This window comes from Castor canadensis, chromosome 12 (genome assembly GCF_047511655.1).
Source record: "Castor canadensis chromosome 12, mCasCan1.hap1v2, whole genome shotgun sequence".
NCBI lineage: Eukaryota > Metazoa > Chordata > Mammalia > Rodentia > Castoridae > Castor > Castor canadensis.
The window spans coordinates 53554827-53571012 of record NC_133397.1 but is presented as its reverse complement, the minus strand read 5'-3'; the positions used below and the strand labels follow the sequence as shown (position 1 = coordinate 53571012).

Below are 16186 nucleotides of genomic sequence, written 5' to 3'. Positions count from 1 at the left end.
AGTTTAAAGATGTCTGTTTCTTGGATCCTGACTAATACAGTTGGTATTGATTTTCCACAAGAAATCTCAGAAGCATGATTTTCCACATGCAATTAGGCTCCACTACAATTTATATTATGGAGGCATTTCTTCGTTCAAGGCATAATTTACAACTAAACTTTCCCAATGCCCTATTCCCCTCTCGCCCAAGTCCATCCTGGAGGTAAATTGTCTTCTCTCTCTGCATTGATGAGAGGGATTAGAACAGTCCTTTCTATCCTGGAGATGAACAATGAGTCTGTCACTTTCATTCAAAGACCAGCCCATCTGACTAACTTTCAGTCCTGGATACTGGTTTTCAGTCCCAGCTCCCTGCTGGACCTGGAGCCTGACCTTGCCCTCTGTCCTTATTAATCTTGCCAATACTTTCCCCAGCGATTGGCATTTTCCCCATTGTCATTTAGTGGCTGGCTACTCTCTGTGTCACCTAGATGGATGTCCTTGTCCTGTCTCTGGCCTGCTTCTAAATCTGAAAACTGTGTGTCTCAAAAATCCCTTCTGTTATGCCACCACTTCATTCGATTGAAATCATAGTCACTGATTCTTCTGGAATTTTCCATGTGGACCACCAGCCTCTCCTTGGAGGGGCTCTGCCTATTGGATGAATTTATCCCTCAGCTTCCATGCCTCCTCCATGGTTATTGGCAGTGGTCAAGGTTACACTCATGATCAGTGAAAATGGAAGGGTCAGCAAAGTGTTTAAAATAGATAATGCATTCTAAACAACCAATATGAGTGTGCTTCAGGTTATTAATGAATTGGTATTGTAATTTACAAATTAGACCTGAAAGTCAATTCCCCAAGGATGAGAAATGAGGTGGCATTACCCAAGGAGAGAAAACATCCTAGATAAACTTGAAAATCAAGTTTTGGTATTTAAAAGCCTGAAGATTAAAATTCTGAAAAAGAAAGTGATAATTCTTGGGCTCCAACATAGACTAACAAGAAATGATCACATTGTCCAAAAATAGGAAAAATATTAAGATTATGGTATTAATAAATGCTACTTTTTTGAGCACTTACCATATTCTAGGCATTTTACATATGTAATTTTATTTAACTCCAAAAACCCTGAAGATTTAGTATTTTCCTGATGACTGAGGTTGAGAGAGGCTAACTGCTCAAGACACCCTGCTAGTATCAGGGAAATGGAATTTAAATCAAGGCTTTTGAAAACTCGGATTACATTAGCATAACAATATTGGGAAGCCCTTAAAACAATAAATTTGATGACCATATTGAATAAGATGTTTATGAAAATGTAAATGAAGTATACTATAAAATATAAACATTCAATGAGCATTTAGATAAGAGAATGCCACTTTAGAGCAGTGACATTTTGAAGCTATTATAAATATTATTATCTGTAATTTTTTTTTTTTTTTTGCAATACTGGGGTTTGAACTCAGAGCCTACACCTTGAGTCATTCCACAAGCCCTTTTTTGTGATGGGTTTTTTTGAGATAGGGCCTTGAGAACTATTTGTCTAGGCTGTCTTTGAACTGCAATCCTCCTGATCTCTGCCTCCTGAGTAGTTAGGATTATAAGCGTGAGCCACTGGCACCCAGTTTAAATTTTTGGTTTTCAATTTGCTATTAGTATACAGATTTACAACTGACTTTTGTGTGAACTTGAATCCTGCAACCTTGCTAAAATTCTTATTAACTCTAAATGTTTTTCAATAGATTCCTTGGGGTAGACAATCTTGTCATCTGCATATAAAGAAGGAGTTGTTGCTATGGTTGTTGTCGTGTTATTGTTTTTCTTCCTTTTCCAATCTGTATGACTTCTTTTTCTTGCCTCCACTGGCTAGGACTTTCAGTACCATGTCAAATAGGCATAATGGGAGTTGATAAGCTTGCCTTGCTCCGTATCTTAGGAAGAAACATTCATGTTTTCATTATTAAGTATGACATTAGCTATAGTTTTTTGAAGATTCCCTTTACCTTGTTGAGAAAAGTCCTATGTGGCTCATGGTCCTCCTGCCTTCTTGAATTTCAGGTGAGTACCACCATGCCTAGTGAGGAAAGTCCCTTCTATTCCTTGTTTGCTGAGAATTTTTAAAAAAAATAATGAATTGACAGTTAACTAAATTTTTTTCTTCTGCATCAATTAACACAATCATGTGGTTTTTATTCTTTATGCTAATGGTAGATTACACTGATTTTTAAATATTGAACCAGTCTTACAGTCCTAAAATACTGCTTGGTTATGATGCATTCTTTAAAAAAATTTGCTAATATTTTGTTAAAGATTTTTTTGTCTGTGTAAGGAAGGATATTAATCTGTAGCTTTCTTGTAATGTTTGCTTTGGGGATCAAGGTAATAACAGCCTCATGAAATGAGGTGGCATTCTTCCTGCTTCATCCCCACTCATCCCCTCCCTGCTTTATCTTCGGTGAGTTTTGGCAGTTTGTACTTTACAAGTCTTTGAGCTTATGTGCGTGCAGTTTTTTATATTATTTTCTATTATCCTCTGAATGTCTATAAAGTATGTGATAAGGTGTAAATGGATAGCCTCTTTTTTAGTCTGGATACTGGTAGTTTACATCATTGCTCTTTTTTTATCAGTCTTGCTAAAAGTTTATCAACTGTATTGTTTTAAAGAGCTAATTTTTGAATTATTGGATTTCTCTACTGTTTTTCTGTTTTTAACTTAATTGATTCTGTGCTCATTATTTTCTTCATTCTGCTTACTTTGAGCTGATTTTCTCATCTTCTACATGCTTGTTGATTTTCTGTCTACTGTGTTATCTATTGTCAAGAGAGGAGTATTGAAGTCTCCAACTCTAATTATGGATTTGTCTACTTCTTTCTTTTAGGTCCTACAGGTTTTACTTCATGTATTTTGAAGCTTTTTATTAGGTGTATAAACAATTAGAATTCTTATGTGCTCTGACTTCTTTGTTCTTATGAACAGATCTTTATCCCTGATCACTTTCTTTGATCTGAAGTCTATCTTGCCTGATATTAAAGTTTTCTTTTTCTTTTATACTTTTTGAGACAGGGCTTCACTATGTAGCCCAGCCTAATCTGGAACTCGCTACATAGCCCAGGCTGACCTAGAACTCATGAACTCCTGCCTTAGCCTCTTGAGTGTTGGGATTATCAGCCTGAGCCACCATGCCCAGTTCAAGTTTTCTTTTGAGTAGTTTTCATGTTATATGTTTTCCCATTCAATCTCTGATATATTTGAAATGAGTTTCTTACACATAATACATACTGAAAGAACCTCTTTTTTTTTTTGGCAGTACTGGAGTTTGAACTCAGAGTCTCACACTTGCTAGGCAGATGCTTTACTGTTTGAGCCACAATCCCACCCCAACAGCACATTTCAGTTTGTTTTTAGTTTATGTATTAAAGTCATTTATATGTTATTGAGGTCAGTTACATGGCAATTTTATGTTACTATTGGTATATTTGGGTTTAGGTTAACCATTTTACTATGTTTTTGGTTTGATCGCTGTTTTTCATTGCCTGGTTTCCCCTATCCTGTCTTCTTCTGTTCTTTATTTGAGCATTTTTTAGAGTTCTACTTTAACATGGTCTATGTTTTTAGTGGTTGCTCTAAGGACTACAATAAGCATATCTTTGCACTGTCTGCTTAGAATCAATACATTACGACTACAGGGGAATGTAAAACCCTGATCACCATAGCCCTCTCAAGTATGTAACATCTCTAATCATTGAAAAACAAGTCAGACCTTGTTATAATTTTTGCTTTCAACCATCAAACATATTTTAAAGAAAACCAAAGAGGAACAATGTATTGAATTTATCCATATTTCTTCCATTTTGTTGCTCTTTCTTCATTCCTAATGCTCCTTTTAGTATCATATTCTGAAAGCTTCCTTTAGCAATTTTTTTTTCGGTACTATGGTTTGAACTCAGGGCCTTGTGCTTGCTAGGCAGGTACTCTACCACTTGAACTATGCCCTCAGGCCTTTTTGCTTTAGTTATTTTTCAAAAAATATGGTCTCACATTTTTTGCCAGGTCTAGCCTGGACCTTGGTGCTCTTATCTATACCTCCCTCAGTAGTTGGGATGATAGGTGTAAATGATCATACCCAGTTTTATTTATTTATTTAGCAGTACTGGGGCTTGAACTCAGGGCCTTCACTTTGAGCTCCTCCACCAGCCCTATTTTTGTGAAGGGCTTTTCGAGATAGGGTCTCCAGAACTATTTGCCTGGTCTGGCTTTGAACCAAAATTCTCCTTATCTCTGCCTCCTGGGTGGCTGGGATTACAGGTGTGAGCCACTGGTGCCCAGCTATACCCAGTTTTATGGTTGAGATGGGGTCTCACTAACATGTTGCCCAGGCTGGTCTTGAACCATGATCCTGTTGCTCTCTACTTCTTAAGTGGATCCCAATCTGGGATTACAGATGTAAGTCACTATGCCTGGTGTCCTTTAGCAATTCTTTCAGAGCAGCTCTGCTAGCAACAAAATCTCTTAGTTTTCATTCATTTGAGAATGTCCTATTTCACCTCAATCCTGAAGGAGTTTTTGCTACATGTAGAAGTCTGAAGTGAGCTTCCACCCACCCCCAGCACTTAAAAATATTTGACTTCCTTTGGCCTTTATGGCCTTTGTTATGCAAAATACACCATCGTTTGAATTGTTATTTCCCTTAGAATGTATTTTTTTCCTCTAAACTATTGGGGGAAAAAAAATTTTTTTTTTTTTGAGACAATCTTGCTCTGTAGCCCAGGCTGGCCTTAAACTTGCTATGTAGCCCGGATGGCCTCAAACTCGTGATCTTCCTGCCTCAGCCTCCTGAGTACTAGGCATGTGTCACCACATTTGGCTTGGCTGTTTTTCTTTGTGTTCAGTTTTTAGCAGTTTATGACATGTCTGGACATGGATTTCTTTGGGTTCATCCTGTGGGGTTTGCTAAGATTCTTGGGTTTGTATGTTTATATCTTCCATTAAATTTAAGAAGTATTCAACCATTATTTTTGCAAATATTATATTCTCTATCACAGCTTTCCTTCATTCTGGAATTCTAAAAACATGTATATTAGACCTTTTAGTATTATCCCAAAGATTCCCAAGGCTCTGCTCCTTTTTTAAAAAATTCTTTTCTTCTCTGTTGTTCAGTTCTTTAATTTCTAAATCATCAAGGTCATTGACTCTCCTCTGCCATCTCTAATTTAGCTTTTTTGTTTTTCAATTTTCAAATTTTCATTTAGTTCTTCTATTTCTTTACTGAGACCTTCATCAATAATATTTTCATTTATTTCAAGGGAATTCTCAGACTATTTTTATAATAGCTGCCGTATAGTCCTTATCGGATCATTCTGGCATCTGTGTCATCTTAGTGTCTGTTTTATTTTCCTGACATGGACTTTCCTGCTTTTTTGAGAGATGAGTAATTTCAGATTGAATCCTGGACATTCTGACTACTATGCTCCATGACTATGGGTTTTGATAACCCTACAGGAAATGCTGATATTGCTTGAGCAGACAATCAATGTGGTTGGAATCAGACTGTTTCAACTAGACTTATCTAGGCTATGATTTCAATATCTATTCTGTTTTCAATGGCTATGCAGTATAATTTGGATCTGTCCTGCATGTTCACCACCCACTGGCCAGACAAGGTCTGTGGTAAGAACTACAGTTCAGTTCTCAAGGTTAATGGTAGAGTGTTGACGGTGAGATGCATATATGCACTGCTTAAGAATTAAACCAGAAATCATAAAGAACTTTTGATTTCCAGAACTCCTTTTCTGCTTATTTTCCTTAATTTTCCCCCCAACCATCTGGGGCATGCTTTTCTAGTTTGCTAATCAGAAAGCTAGGGCTTTGCTGTTCATTTCCTGTGATTGTGCCTGTGTCAGGCCAAGCAATGGGAGGCTAGAGAAGGAAAAAAAAAACAACAGGGGTTTTCCATTTCCCCTACCTTCAGAGTTTGGGGAGCACAGCTACTCTAATCTGAAAGGAAAGTTCCCTTTCTGGAAGTTTTAGGCACTGGCTGGTCCCTTTTACTATTGTTGCCACTTTCACTGTGTTGTTATGACTGCTTTGAGTTTGAGTACTTGAGAATGGAGAAAAGAAAGCCAGGCACATGCATTTCCCTTACTTTCCACATGAGGAAACTCCTTTCTGATTCCTACAGCCACAGGAAGGTGTCTCCTAGAGCTCTCTCTGCCCACAATGATCTGCACTTCAGGCTTTTGGGTTGCATTCAGTCTAGTCTGGGATATCAGAGGGAGGAAAAAAAAAAAAAAAAAAAGAGAAAACCCAGTCTTTTCCAGCCTTCCTGCTTCTGCTCACTTTTCAGACTCCTTCAATAACTGATTCACGCCTTCCTTCCAGGTTTGTAGCTATGTTCAGTGCGAAAGGCAGGGTGGGATATCCGTACTCCATCTTATCTAGAACTAGAAACTTCCTAAAGTAGTGTCATAAAAAGATAATTTGAATTATAATATTTTAATTTTGTAGTATTTTAAATCTGACTAAAGATAAATAATTTTTAAAAGATACTTTGGGTCCAAATCTTAACATTGTAATTTGAACTACTGGATCTATAATTTATTCTCATAATAATTGGAGGATTTCAGGCACCAACATTCAATGTATTAGAAGTAAAATACATTCATGCTTACTCCAATTTTTGTGCTTCTCTAGTAGCAACATAACACATTTGCTATTAATATTCATTTGCCTCATCAAAAATGTCACATAAAAATTCACATAATTCAGAAGTTTGGAATGGATTCATCTAACAATTAGTAAATTATATTGTAGAGTTTGACTTATAAGAAAGCATTTAGCCAAACATATATAAGGTTTAGTGTTAGGATTTGGTTCAGCTATGAATGACAATAGAAGAAAACTCCCAAAGTAACAGCAGCTTACATATTTTATGTCTCCAATATGTAAGCAGGAAGTGAAAGGTCCTAGGTTGTTATGATGCTTTATCATGTCAGGAATGTAGATTTCTCCTTTTTTGTTGCTCTGCCATACATGACCTTGATTCTCTCATGATTATCTCAGGATCCAAAATGACAGAAGAGTTCAGCCATCACAGGAAGAAGGTAAAGGAGAAGAAGGCACATGTCCTCTCTTAGGGACACTTCCTGTCCCTAAGCTTCTCTGCTTACATATTTTTGGACAGAACATAGTAACAAGGCCACATCTTGCCACAAGGTTGGAAAATATAGTTATATATTAGACAGTTAAAAATGGGGATTCTGTTACCATTGAAAGGGGTAGAATGATTATTGAAAGTCAACTAGTATTCAATATTCATTTACTGAAGGTCAATAGTATTCTCTGGATCCTTAAGAACTCCTAATGTTGTATCAGAATCTAAGTTCAAATTAACCCAAAAAAGAGGGGCTGAGGATGCAGCTTAGTGGTAGCATGCTTGCCTAGCATGAGATCCTGAGTTTGATCCCCAGCACTGCACAGATAGATAGATATACAGACAGACAGATAGATAGATAAACAGCTTGGCTTATTTAGCTGAAAAGAGGGAGTTTCAGAGTTAGTTTGATTTTTGGGGAGTTGTTGATGTCATGATGGATCCAATTTCTTTCCCTTTTTTTTGTTAGAAAAACTTCATTACTTCATTGTCAACTTAATTAGAAGACTAGCTTTCTTTTTTTATGGCAAAATATCTTCAGAAGTTACAAGCTTCACATCTTGCCACCTAGAAGGAAAGAAAATATTGGTTTCTGGTGATTATGGAAGCCAAATGTTTCAGTTTGCCTGGGGCTAGTTTAGCATTGAAATTGCTAAATCCAGGGAAACCCTTCAGTCCCCAGGCAAACAGAAGGATGGTCATCTATTGTAGCTCTTTCAAAAGGACTGAGGACTTTCTTTTTCAAAGTTTCTCAGCTAACCTCTCATATTTCATTGACTCAAACTGTGGCTTATTGCCCTTTAGCCAGGGGAATACTAAACACTGATCTGCTTAGACCTGAAACTTACTGTAACAAGAGAGATAGAAATGTCTGTTTAGGACCAGGCATGGCAGGGATAAAAAGCAAAAAAGGGCTGGGATGAGGTTCAAGTGGTAGAGCTCCTGTCTTAGCAAGCATGGGGCCCTGAGTTCAAACTCCTGTATCACCAAAAAGAAAAAGTGTGCTCATAGATTTTGTTTTATTCAGATAATAAATATGTTTGTTGATTATTCCAGGCAAATCAGTGGCTCATATTCCAAAAGGAGAATATGTTCCAATATAGCCATTTGATAGGAAAAGATATCTCAAGAATAGGTGGCACAAAGCCACAATAAAACACATTATTATTGTGTTTACATAACAATGACCACAGTAGTACTCAATACTATTTTATTTTCTTTGGTCAGTATGCTGAAGCTGGAGATAGCAAATAACTTGTCACAGTATTTATTGGTAATGAAATTGCTTAATGAGATTTAAGATAATCCCCCCCAAGACTGTCTTTATGTGGCACACTGTACACTATTGACTCATACTTGGTGCCCTCTGTGCTGTCTCTCCTACATGAGGATTCTACATCCCTATCCTGCTGAAATCAGACAGTGGCATGATTTTCTTGAACTAGTGAAATGGGAGGAATAGGACATGTCAACTCATGGCAGAATTTCTTACAGCCAGTAGTTCACTGTGGTTTTTTTCCTCTCTGCCATGATGACCAATTGTTCCCGTGTAGTGTGTGTGAGACATAAATCTCTGTGGTTGAAAGCTCCAGGAATTTGGGAAGCATTTCTTACTGCAGGACCATTAGCTTATGCTGACTGATGTTTTACACATCCTGCCCTCAAGAATTTGAGTCAAGAAGAGCACAGAGAAAGATTTTTTAGGGAGGAGGGGTGGCGGTAAGAAAGAATAATAGAGAGTCGAATATAATCAAAGTGTATTATAGGCATGTATGGAAATATCACATGAAACCCCAAATACTGTACAATTAATATGAGCAAAGCCAGGCACTGGTGGCTCACACCTGTAATCTTAGCTACTCAGGAGGATCAAGGTTCGAAGCCAGCCCAGGCAAAAGAAGCCAGACCCCAGCTCGAAAATACCTGACACAAAAAGTGCTGACAGAGTGGCTCAAATGGTACAGTACCTGCTTAGCAAGCCTGAGGCCCTGATTTCAAACCCCAATACCACACACACAAAAAGTGCTAATAAAAATGTGAGGGGGCGGGGAGAAGAGCTGGGCACCAGTGGCTCATGCCTGTAATTGTAGCTACATGGGATGCAAATATAAGGCCAATCACGGTACTAAGCCAGCTCAGGTAAGTAGTTCATGAGAACCTATCTCAAAAATACCCAACACAGGGCCAAGGACATAGCTCAAGTGGTAGAGTGTCTGCCTAGCAAGTGTGAGGCACTGAGTTCAAACTCCAGTACCCCGCCCCCCAAAAAAAAGAGCAGAGAAACACCAGACATGGAGGTACATACCTATAATTCCAGCACTTGGGAAGCTGATGCAGGAGGCTCTTGAGTTCAAAGCCAGCCTGGCTATATAGCAAGACCCTGTTTCAAACAAAAAGAAAACTATAAAAGAGCTGAGAAAGTTTACTAGCCTAGAGCTTTGAAGGATATTACTGTTGTCCTACACAAGCCAGACACCTTCTAAAAGAAATGTGGGCATATTAGTTCCTAGACAGAAAGCTAGAAACTTGAGCATCAAACAAATGTTACATCTAACTAGCATTGTAAATGTTTACATTTAGCTAGTTTTTATTTATTTATTTTTGGCCATACTGATTGTTGCTCAGAGCTTTGTTCTTGCTAGGCAGGCGCTCTGCCAATTAAGCCACTCCACTAGCCCTTTAACCTGTATTGGTTATTTTTGAGATAGGGTCTCCCTTTAAGTCTGGACCGTGATACTCTTATTTGTGTTTCCCCAAGTAGCTGGGATGACAGGTACATACCACACCCAGCTAATGGTTGAGATGGGGTCTTACTAACTACAAATGCAAACCATAGTTTGAACTAGCCTCAAGCCATGATCCTCTTGGTCTCTGCCCCTAAGTAGCTAGGGTTACAGTCTTAAGCCACCATGCCTGGCTTAGCTAGCTTTTAATGATTGACTTTATAATAAATACTTCATATAAATGCATGTATTTTAAAAAAGACTGGGAGTGTGGCTCAAGTGATAACAGGCTTGCTAGCAAACATAAGGCTCTGAGAACAATTCCAGTACTGCCAAAAACCAAAACAAAATCCAATAGGTCAGGCAAGGTGGTGCATATCTATAATCCCACCTAGCTAAAAGACAGAGACAGAAGGATCATGTTTGAAGCTAGTCCAAGCAAAGTTAGCAGGAGACCTTATCTGAAAAACAGATTAAAAGGACTGGGGGAGTAAGGCTCAAGTGGTAGACCACTTTCCTTGTAAACATGAATTCCTGAGTTCAATACCAGAAAAAAGGGGAAAAATATAAATTATAATAATTCTATTATATAACAATGATCAATTCCACTCTCTATTACAGTACTTAAAATTTTTTTATATGAGCCAAGCATTGGTGGCTCATGCTTATAATCCTAGCTACTCAGGAGGTGTAGATCAGGAGGATCATGGTTCAAACCCAGTCTGGGCAAACAGTTTGTGAGACCCTATCTGGAAAAGAACCATCACAAAAAAAGGGCTGGTGGAGTGCCTTGAGGTGTAGGCTCTGAGTTCAAACTCCAGTACTGCAAAAAAAAAACATTTTTTTAAAAAATGAAAGTGTTTAAGAATGTTTAACACTCTTGTTACTTGAGGAAAGAGAATGTGCACACACACACGAAAAAAGCCCTTTAATTCTCCTCCAAGCACACAGGGAAAATAATTCTATCACTTTTTGAGTTTACTTAAAGATTCCTGGATATTTGCCTTTAAAGATTCTGACTTAGTAGATTAAATGACTAATTAAATCACTAATATAACTGGCACAGAGATGGTTAGTCCTCAACCCCCAAGCTGTATTTGTCCTTTTTCGAGTACTAATCAGGAAAACTGTGGAGAGCCTGCTATTCCTACAGCTGTATGAAACTGCCTGGCCACAATTCCAGCCAAGGAAAGTGGCTGGGCTACTCCTCCAGAGCTCATGTCACGTTCTATTCCACATTACCTTCATTCCTCCTCCAGTTTGTCATCGACCAAACTGAAGATGACAAATGATGACTAAGACAACAGGATTCTTTTTGAATTTGGCATTCAAAACTGAGGGATGGAAAGAAAATTGAGTTGGCAGTGGGAGAAGTACGGAAACTGTCCCAAAGGGAAGTCGAGTTACAGGCCAGCTTTGGGCTATATTGTAGTTTTCTCAAAAACTAAAATAAATAAGGGAAGCGAGATCGGGAGGACAGCAGGTTCAAGGCCAGCCCCAGGAAACACAAGACCCTATCCCGGTCTGGTAAGCGAGGTCTTTACCCAGGGGTCTCCTCCCGCCCTCCCGCCTTTCACCACCTGTTAACCCGAACTTTCTGCCTGGGATTCGCCACAACTTCCATTTTCACTTCCCAGACCGCCCAGGGCCTGGCCTCGGAGGAAAACCTCCTTAACTCCTGCAGCCTGCTTTCGGCAGCATGCTAACAAGACGCGCGCTCGCTCGTCCCCAAGAAATAGATCACTCCGCCCACTTCAAGGCCCCACGGTCCCGCAAGAGCACAGCTGAGACATGCACCCGCGGAATCGTCTCTGCGCATGCGCAGAGCCCCACCAGCCGTCGCAAGGAGAGGGAGCCAAGGACCAATCAGAGCGTGCTTCTCCTCCACGCCCCTCCTCTCCGAGGGGCGGCCTTGCGACTCAATGGCCGACGCGCGGAGTCATTACCCGTGGAAACGGCCTCCGAGCCCCGCCCACGTGAGCTGGGGTATGTGGTTTTTTCCGACCCCATCCCAAATCTCAGGGTATAAACGAACGGAGACTGCGCTCAGATTAATAGGAGGTGTTACGAAATTCGCTTCTCTTTTAAAAACGAACCCGTTGCCTCCCTGTGAGGTGCGTGACCCGGAATTCCCGACGGCGGCGTGACGTATTTCCAGTCGCCTGCGCCCGAGGAAAGCGGGGCGAAGTCGGACAACCTTAGTGTTTTTCTTCACTAAGACTCGACCGAGTCTTCATCCAGAGGCACTTTTCCTTCCCCAGATTAATAGTCTTTGGTATCTTCTGGCTGTAAGAATACTGTTTTTTAAGAATCCATATTTCTTGTCCTAGGAGTGGTCCAGTGGTACATAAACGTGTACAAAAATAAGTAGTCTAAAAATCCACAAGCTGGGCGTGGCGTACGCCTCACGCGTGGAGGCTGAGGCCGGAGGATCAGGAGTTGGAGGTCAGCTTGGGCACGTGGCGAGACCCTGTCTCAAGAAAGATAAAATATCCAAAAGAAAAACTCCAGAAACAAGCTCAACCCATAGTGTCCACGCAGGGGTCGGATTATTATCATACTGCTATGGAAAGCAGAGTTTCCAAGTGCACATGTAAAGGTGTGTAGCTGGGACGTGTTGCCTCCCAACAATATTTGGTATTTTTCCATGTAAATTAAAATAGATGATACATTCGTTTCAATGAATGTATGGTTATAATGTGTGCAGTGAATCCCTAATTAGCAGAATTTCAATGTATCTCTAGTTTTTATTTTTTACAAGCAGTGCCAAATACATATTCTAATATATAATTCTGTATATGGCCCTGATTATTTCCTTGCAATAAGCACAAAATCACTAGATGAAGGGGAATGCGCGTTTGTAGGATTCGGAATGATGTTACAGTCTCTCCCTACAATTGAATTTATTTAAAGTAAACCTTAAATAAAATGTGTTTTTCCACCAAGAGTATGAGAATGCTGTGTGAAAATGCCAGAACATTTATTCCCTTACTAACTACGGGTATCACCAGCTTTCTCTCCATCTCTTCAAAAGCCTCTTTTTTGAGCAGGATGTGGTTGTCGCAGCTATAATTCCAGCTTCTCAGGAGGCAGAGGTCAGAGGATGTCTCTCCCAGGGCAAAGGGGCGAAGGGCTGTGGGTGTGACTCAAACGGTAGAGCACTTCCTAGGGAGGCGGAGTTCAAACCCAATTACTGAAGGAAAAAAAACCAACTCTTGTTTGAATTTGCATTTCATTAACTAACTGTAAAACTGAACATCCTTCATATATTTAGTGGCTCTTGTGAATTGTCCGTTTATGACATTTGCTTATTTTAAATTTGAAACATTCACATTTTTTAAATTAGAGGATAAAAAGAAAGGGTGTAGGAGGGTGAATATGGTGAAATAGTGGTACGTATGTATGAAAATGGAAAAATGAGACCTGCTGAAACTGTTCCAGGAATGCTGGAAGGAGGGATAAAGGAGAATGATGGAGGGGGTGAATTAAACTATGATATATTGTAAGAACTTTTATAAATGTCACAGTGTACTCCCAATACAACAATATGATAATTAAAAGAAACAAAAAAATTTAAACAAAAAAAATTAGAGGTGCTTCATGTGTATTAAGTGTAGACTTTTTCTGAAATAATTATGAATAAATTTCCTGTTTTTAAAAATTCTTCTTTTAATATAGCCTGTAGGGTTTATTTACTGAAGAAAGATTTTTTTTTTTTGTAGACATATCTAATCAGCCTTTTGTTTCTAGCTTTAATGTCATGCTTCCCTGTGTGAACTTACAGAATTTTTACTTTTTTTTTTTTTTTTTTGTGGTATGGGGCTTGAACTCAGGGCCTACACCTTGAGCCACTCTACCAGTCCTTTTTTGTGATGGGTCATTTCGAGACAGGGTCTCATGAACTGTTTCCCCTGGTGGGCTTTGAACCTTGATCCTCCAGATCTCTGCCTTCTGAGAAGATAGGATTTCAGATGTGAGCCACCAGAGCCCGGCAGAATTTTTACTTTTTTTTGTTTTTGTTTTTGTTTTTTTTCTTTTATTATTCATATGTGCATACAAGGCTTGGTTCATTTCTCCCCCCTGCCCCCACCCCCTCCCTTACCACCCACTCCGCCCCCTCCCTCTCCCCCCACCCCCTCAATACCCAGCAGAAACTATTTTGCCCTTATTTCTAATTTTGTTGTAGAGAGAGTATAAGCAATAATAGGAAGGAACAAGGGTTTTTGCTGGTTGAGATAAGGATAGCAATACAGGGCATTGACTCACATTGATTTCCTGTGCGTGGGTGTTACCTTCTAGGTTAATTCTTTTTGATCTCACCTTTTCTCTAGTTCCTGGTCCCCTTTTCCTATTGGCCTCAGTTGCTTTTAAGGTATCTGCTTTAGTTTCTCTGCGTTAAGGACAACAAATACTAGCTAATTTTTTAGGTGTCTTACCTATCCTCACCCCTTCCTTGTGTGCTCTCGCTTTTATCATGTGCTCATAGTCCAATCCCATTGTTGTGTTTGCCCTTGATCTAATGTCCGCATATGAGGGAGAACATACGATTTTTGGTCTTTTGGGCCAGGCTAACCTCACTCAGAATGATGTTCTCCAATTCCATCCATTTACCAGTGAATGATAACATTTCGTTCTTCTTCATGGCTACATAAAATTCCATTGTGTGTATGTACCACATTTTCTTAATCCATTCGTCAGTGGTGGGGCATCTTGGCTGTTTCCATAACTTGGCTATTATGAATAGTGCTGCAATAAACATGGGTATGCAGGTGCCTCTAGAGTAACCTGTGTCACAGTCTTTTGGGTATATCCCTAAGAGTGGTATTGCTGGATCAAATGGTAGATCGATGTCTAGCTTTTTAAGTAGCCTCCAAATTTTTTTCCAGAGTGGTTGTACTAGTCTACATCCCCACCAACAATGTAAGAGGGTTCCTTTTTCCCCCGCATCCTCACCAACACCTGTTGTTGGTGGTGTTGCTGATGATGGCTATTCTAACAGGGGTGAGGTGGAATCTTAGTGTGCTTTTAATTTGCATTTCCTTTATTGCTAGAGATGGTGAGCATTTTTTCATGTGTTTTTTGGCTATTTGAATTTCTTCTTTTGAGAAAGTTCTGTTTAGTTCAAATAAATACATTTACTCCATCTGAAGTTTATTTAAAAAGAGCTAGAGGAAGATGTACTTGCCTAGAGCCTGGAGCCTAGAATGTTTGACGCCCAGAGTTTGATCCCTAGACCACTAGAAGGAGAAGAAAGGAGAAAGGGAAGAATCTAGCTCTTTTTTTTTTTTTTTTCTAAATGACTTGCTGATCTCATTCTATTCATTGAATACTCTGTCTTCCTACTGATTTAAAATAGTACTTTTATAAAATTCTAATTTTCTATATGTGCCTTTTCCTCTACTGCATTGATTTATCTGTTACTGGGCAATAATACTGTTTTAATGAAACTTTAAATTAGTTTTGAATTTCTGATGGATGTAAATCCTTACTTAATAATCTTCTTTAAGAATTGTCTTTTCAGGGCCAGGAGTGGTAACTCAAACCTGTAATCTTACCTACTTGGGAGGATGGAGGTTTGAGGTCAGCTCGAACAAAAAGTTCACAATATCCCATCTCAACCAATGACTGGGTGCAGTTGTGACTGCCTATTATCCCAGCTATATGGGGAAGCACAAAGGTAGGATTGAGGTGCAGGCTGATCTGGGCATAAAGTGAGACCCTATCTCAAACTAACCAATGAGAGGGCTGGAAGCCTGACTTTTAGTCATGCACTCTAGGCTGTAGTACCTGCCTAGGAATCATGAAGCCTGAGTTCAACCCCCAGTACTGCAAAAATCAAAAAAAAAAATTCTTTTCAAAATACATTTGATATATGTGAAATTTTTATAAAGTTTAAAAGTATCATAATATGAAAGCAACCCCCAACCTAAGACCTTGAATACTACCAATATCTTGCATCAGTCTATGTCCTCTCCCATTATATCCCTGCCATCCTTTCCAGAGATTATTATTTATTCCATAGTAACTTCAAACTTCAAGTTAAAAAAGAATTGAGACTTTTATTGGAATTGCATTAATTGTATAAGTTAGGGGAAATGGACATGGCTTGCAGCTTTATGCATGTATATGTGTATTTTACTTTATACATGTATGTGTGTGCATTTTTGCTCTGCTGGCAATGGAACCAGGGCCTTCCATGTGCTAGACAAGTGCTCTACCACTGAACTACATCCCATACCCAAGAAATGGGAATCTTTATAAAAGTAATAAGTACTTAGTTCTTACTGAATACTTTATTTATATTAACTCATTTAATCCATGCAACAACTC

General features: G+C 39.1%; 1 long non-coding RNA gene across 2 annotated transcripts; it reads right to left on the bottom strand.

Annotated features, from left to right (window-relative positions):
• Window positions 1-6890: 6890 nt before the first annotated feature.
• LOC141414815 (uncharacterized) lies at window positions 6891-11661 on the bottom strand. 2 transcript variants are annotated; one of them, XR_012439698.1, is made up of 4 exons: window positions 11437-11661; window positions 11099-11190; window positions 9439-9513; window positions 6891-7700 (listed from the first exon to the last, which is right to left on the bottom strand). It is a non-coding gene; the product is annotated as an uncharacterized lncRNA (long non-coding RNA). The 2 variants fall into 2 exon arrangements; XR_012439699.1 differs by lacking the exon at window positions 11099-11190.
• Between the last annotated feature and the right edge of the window lie 4525 nt (window positions 11662-16186).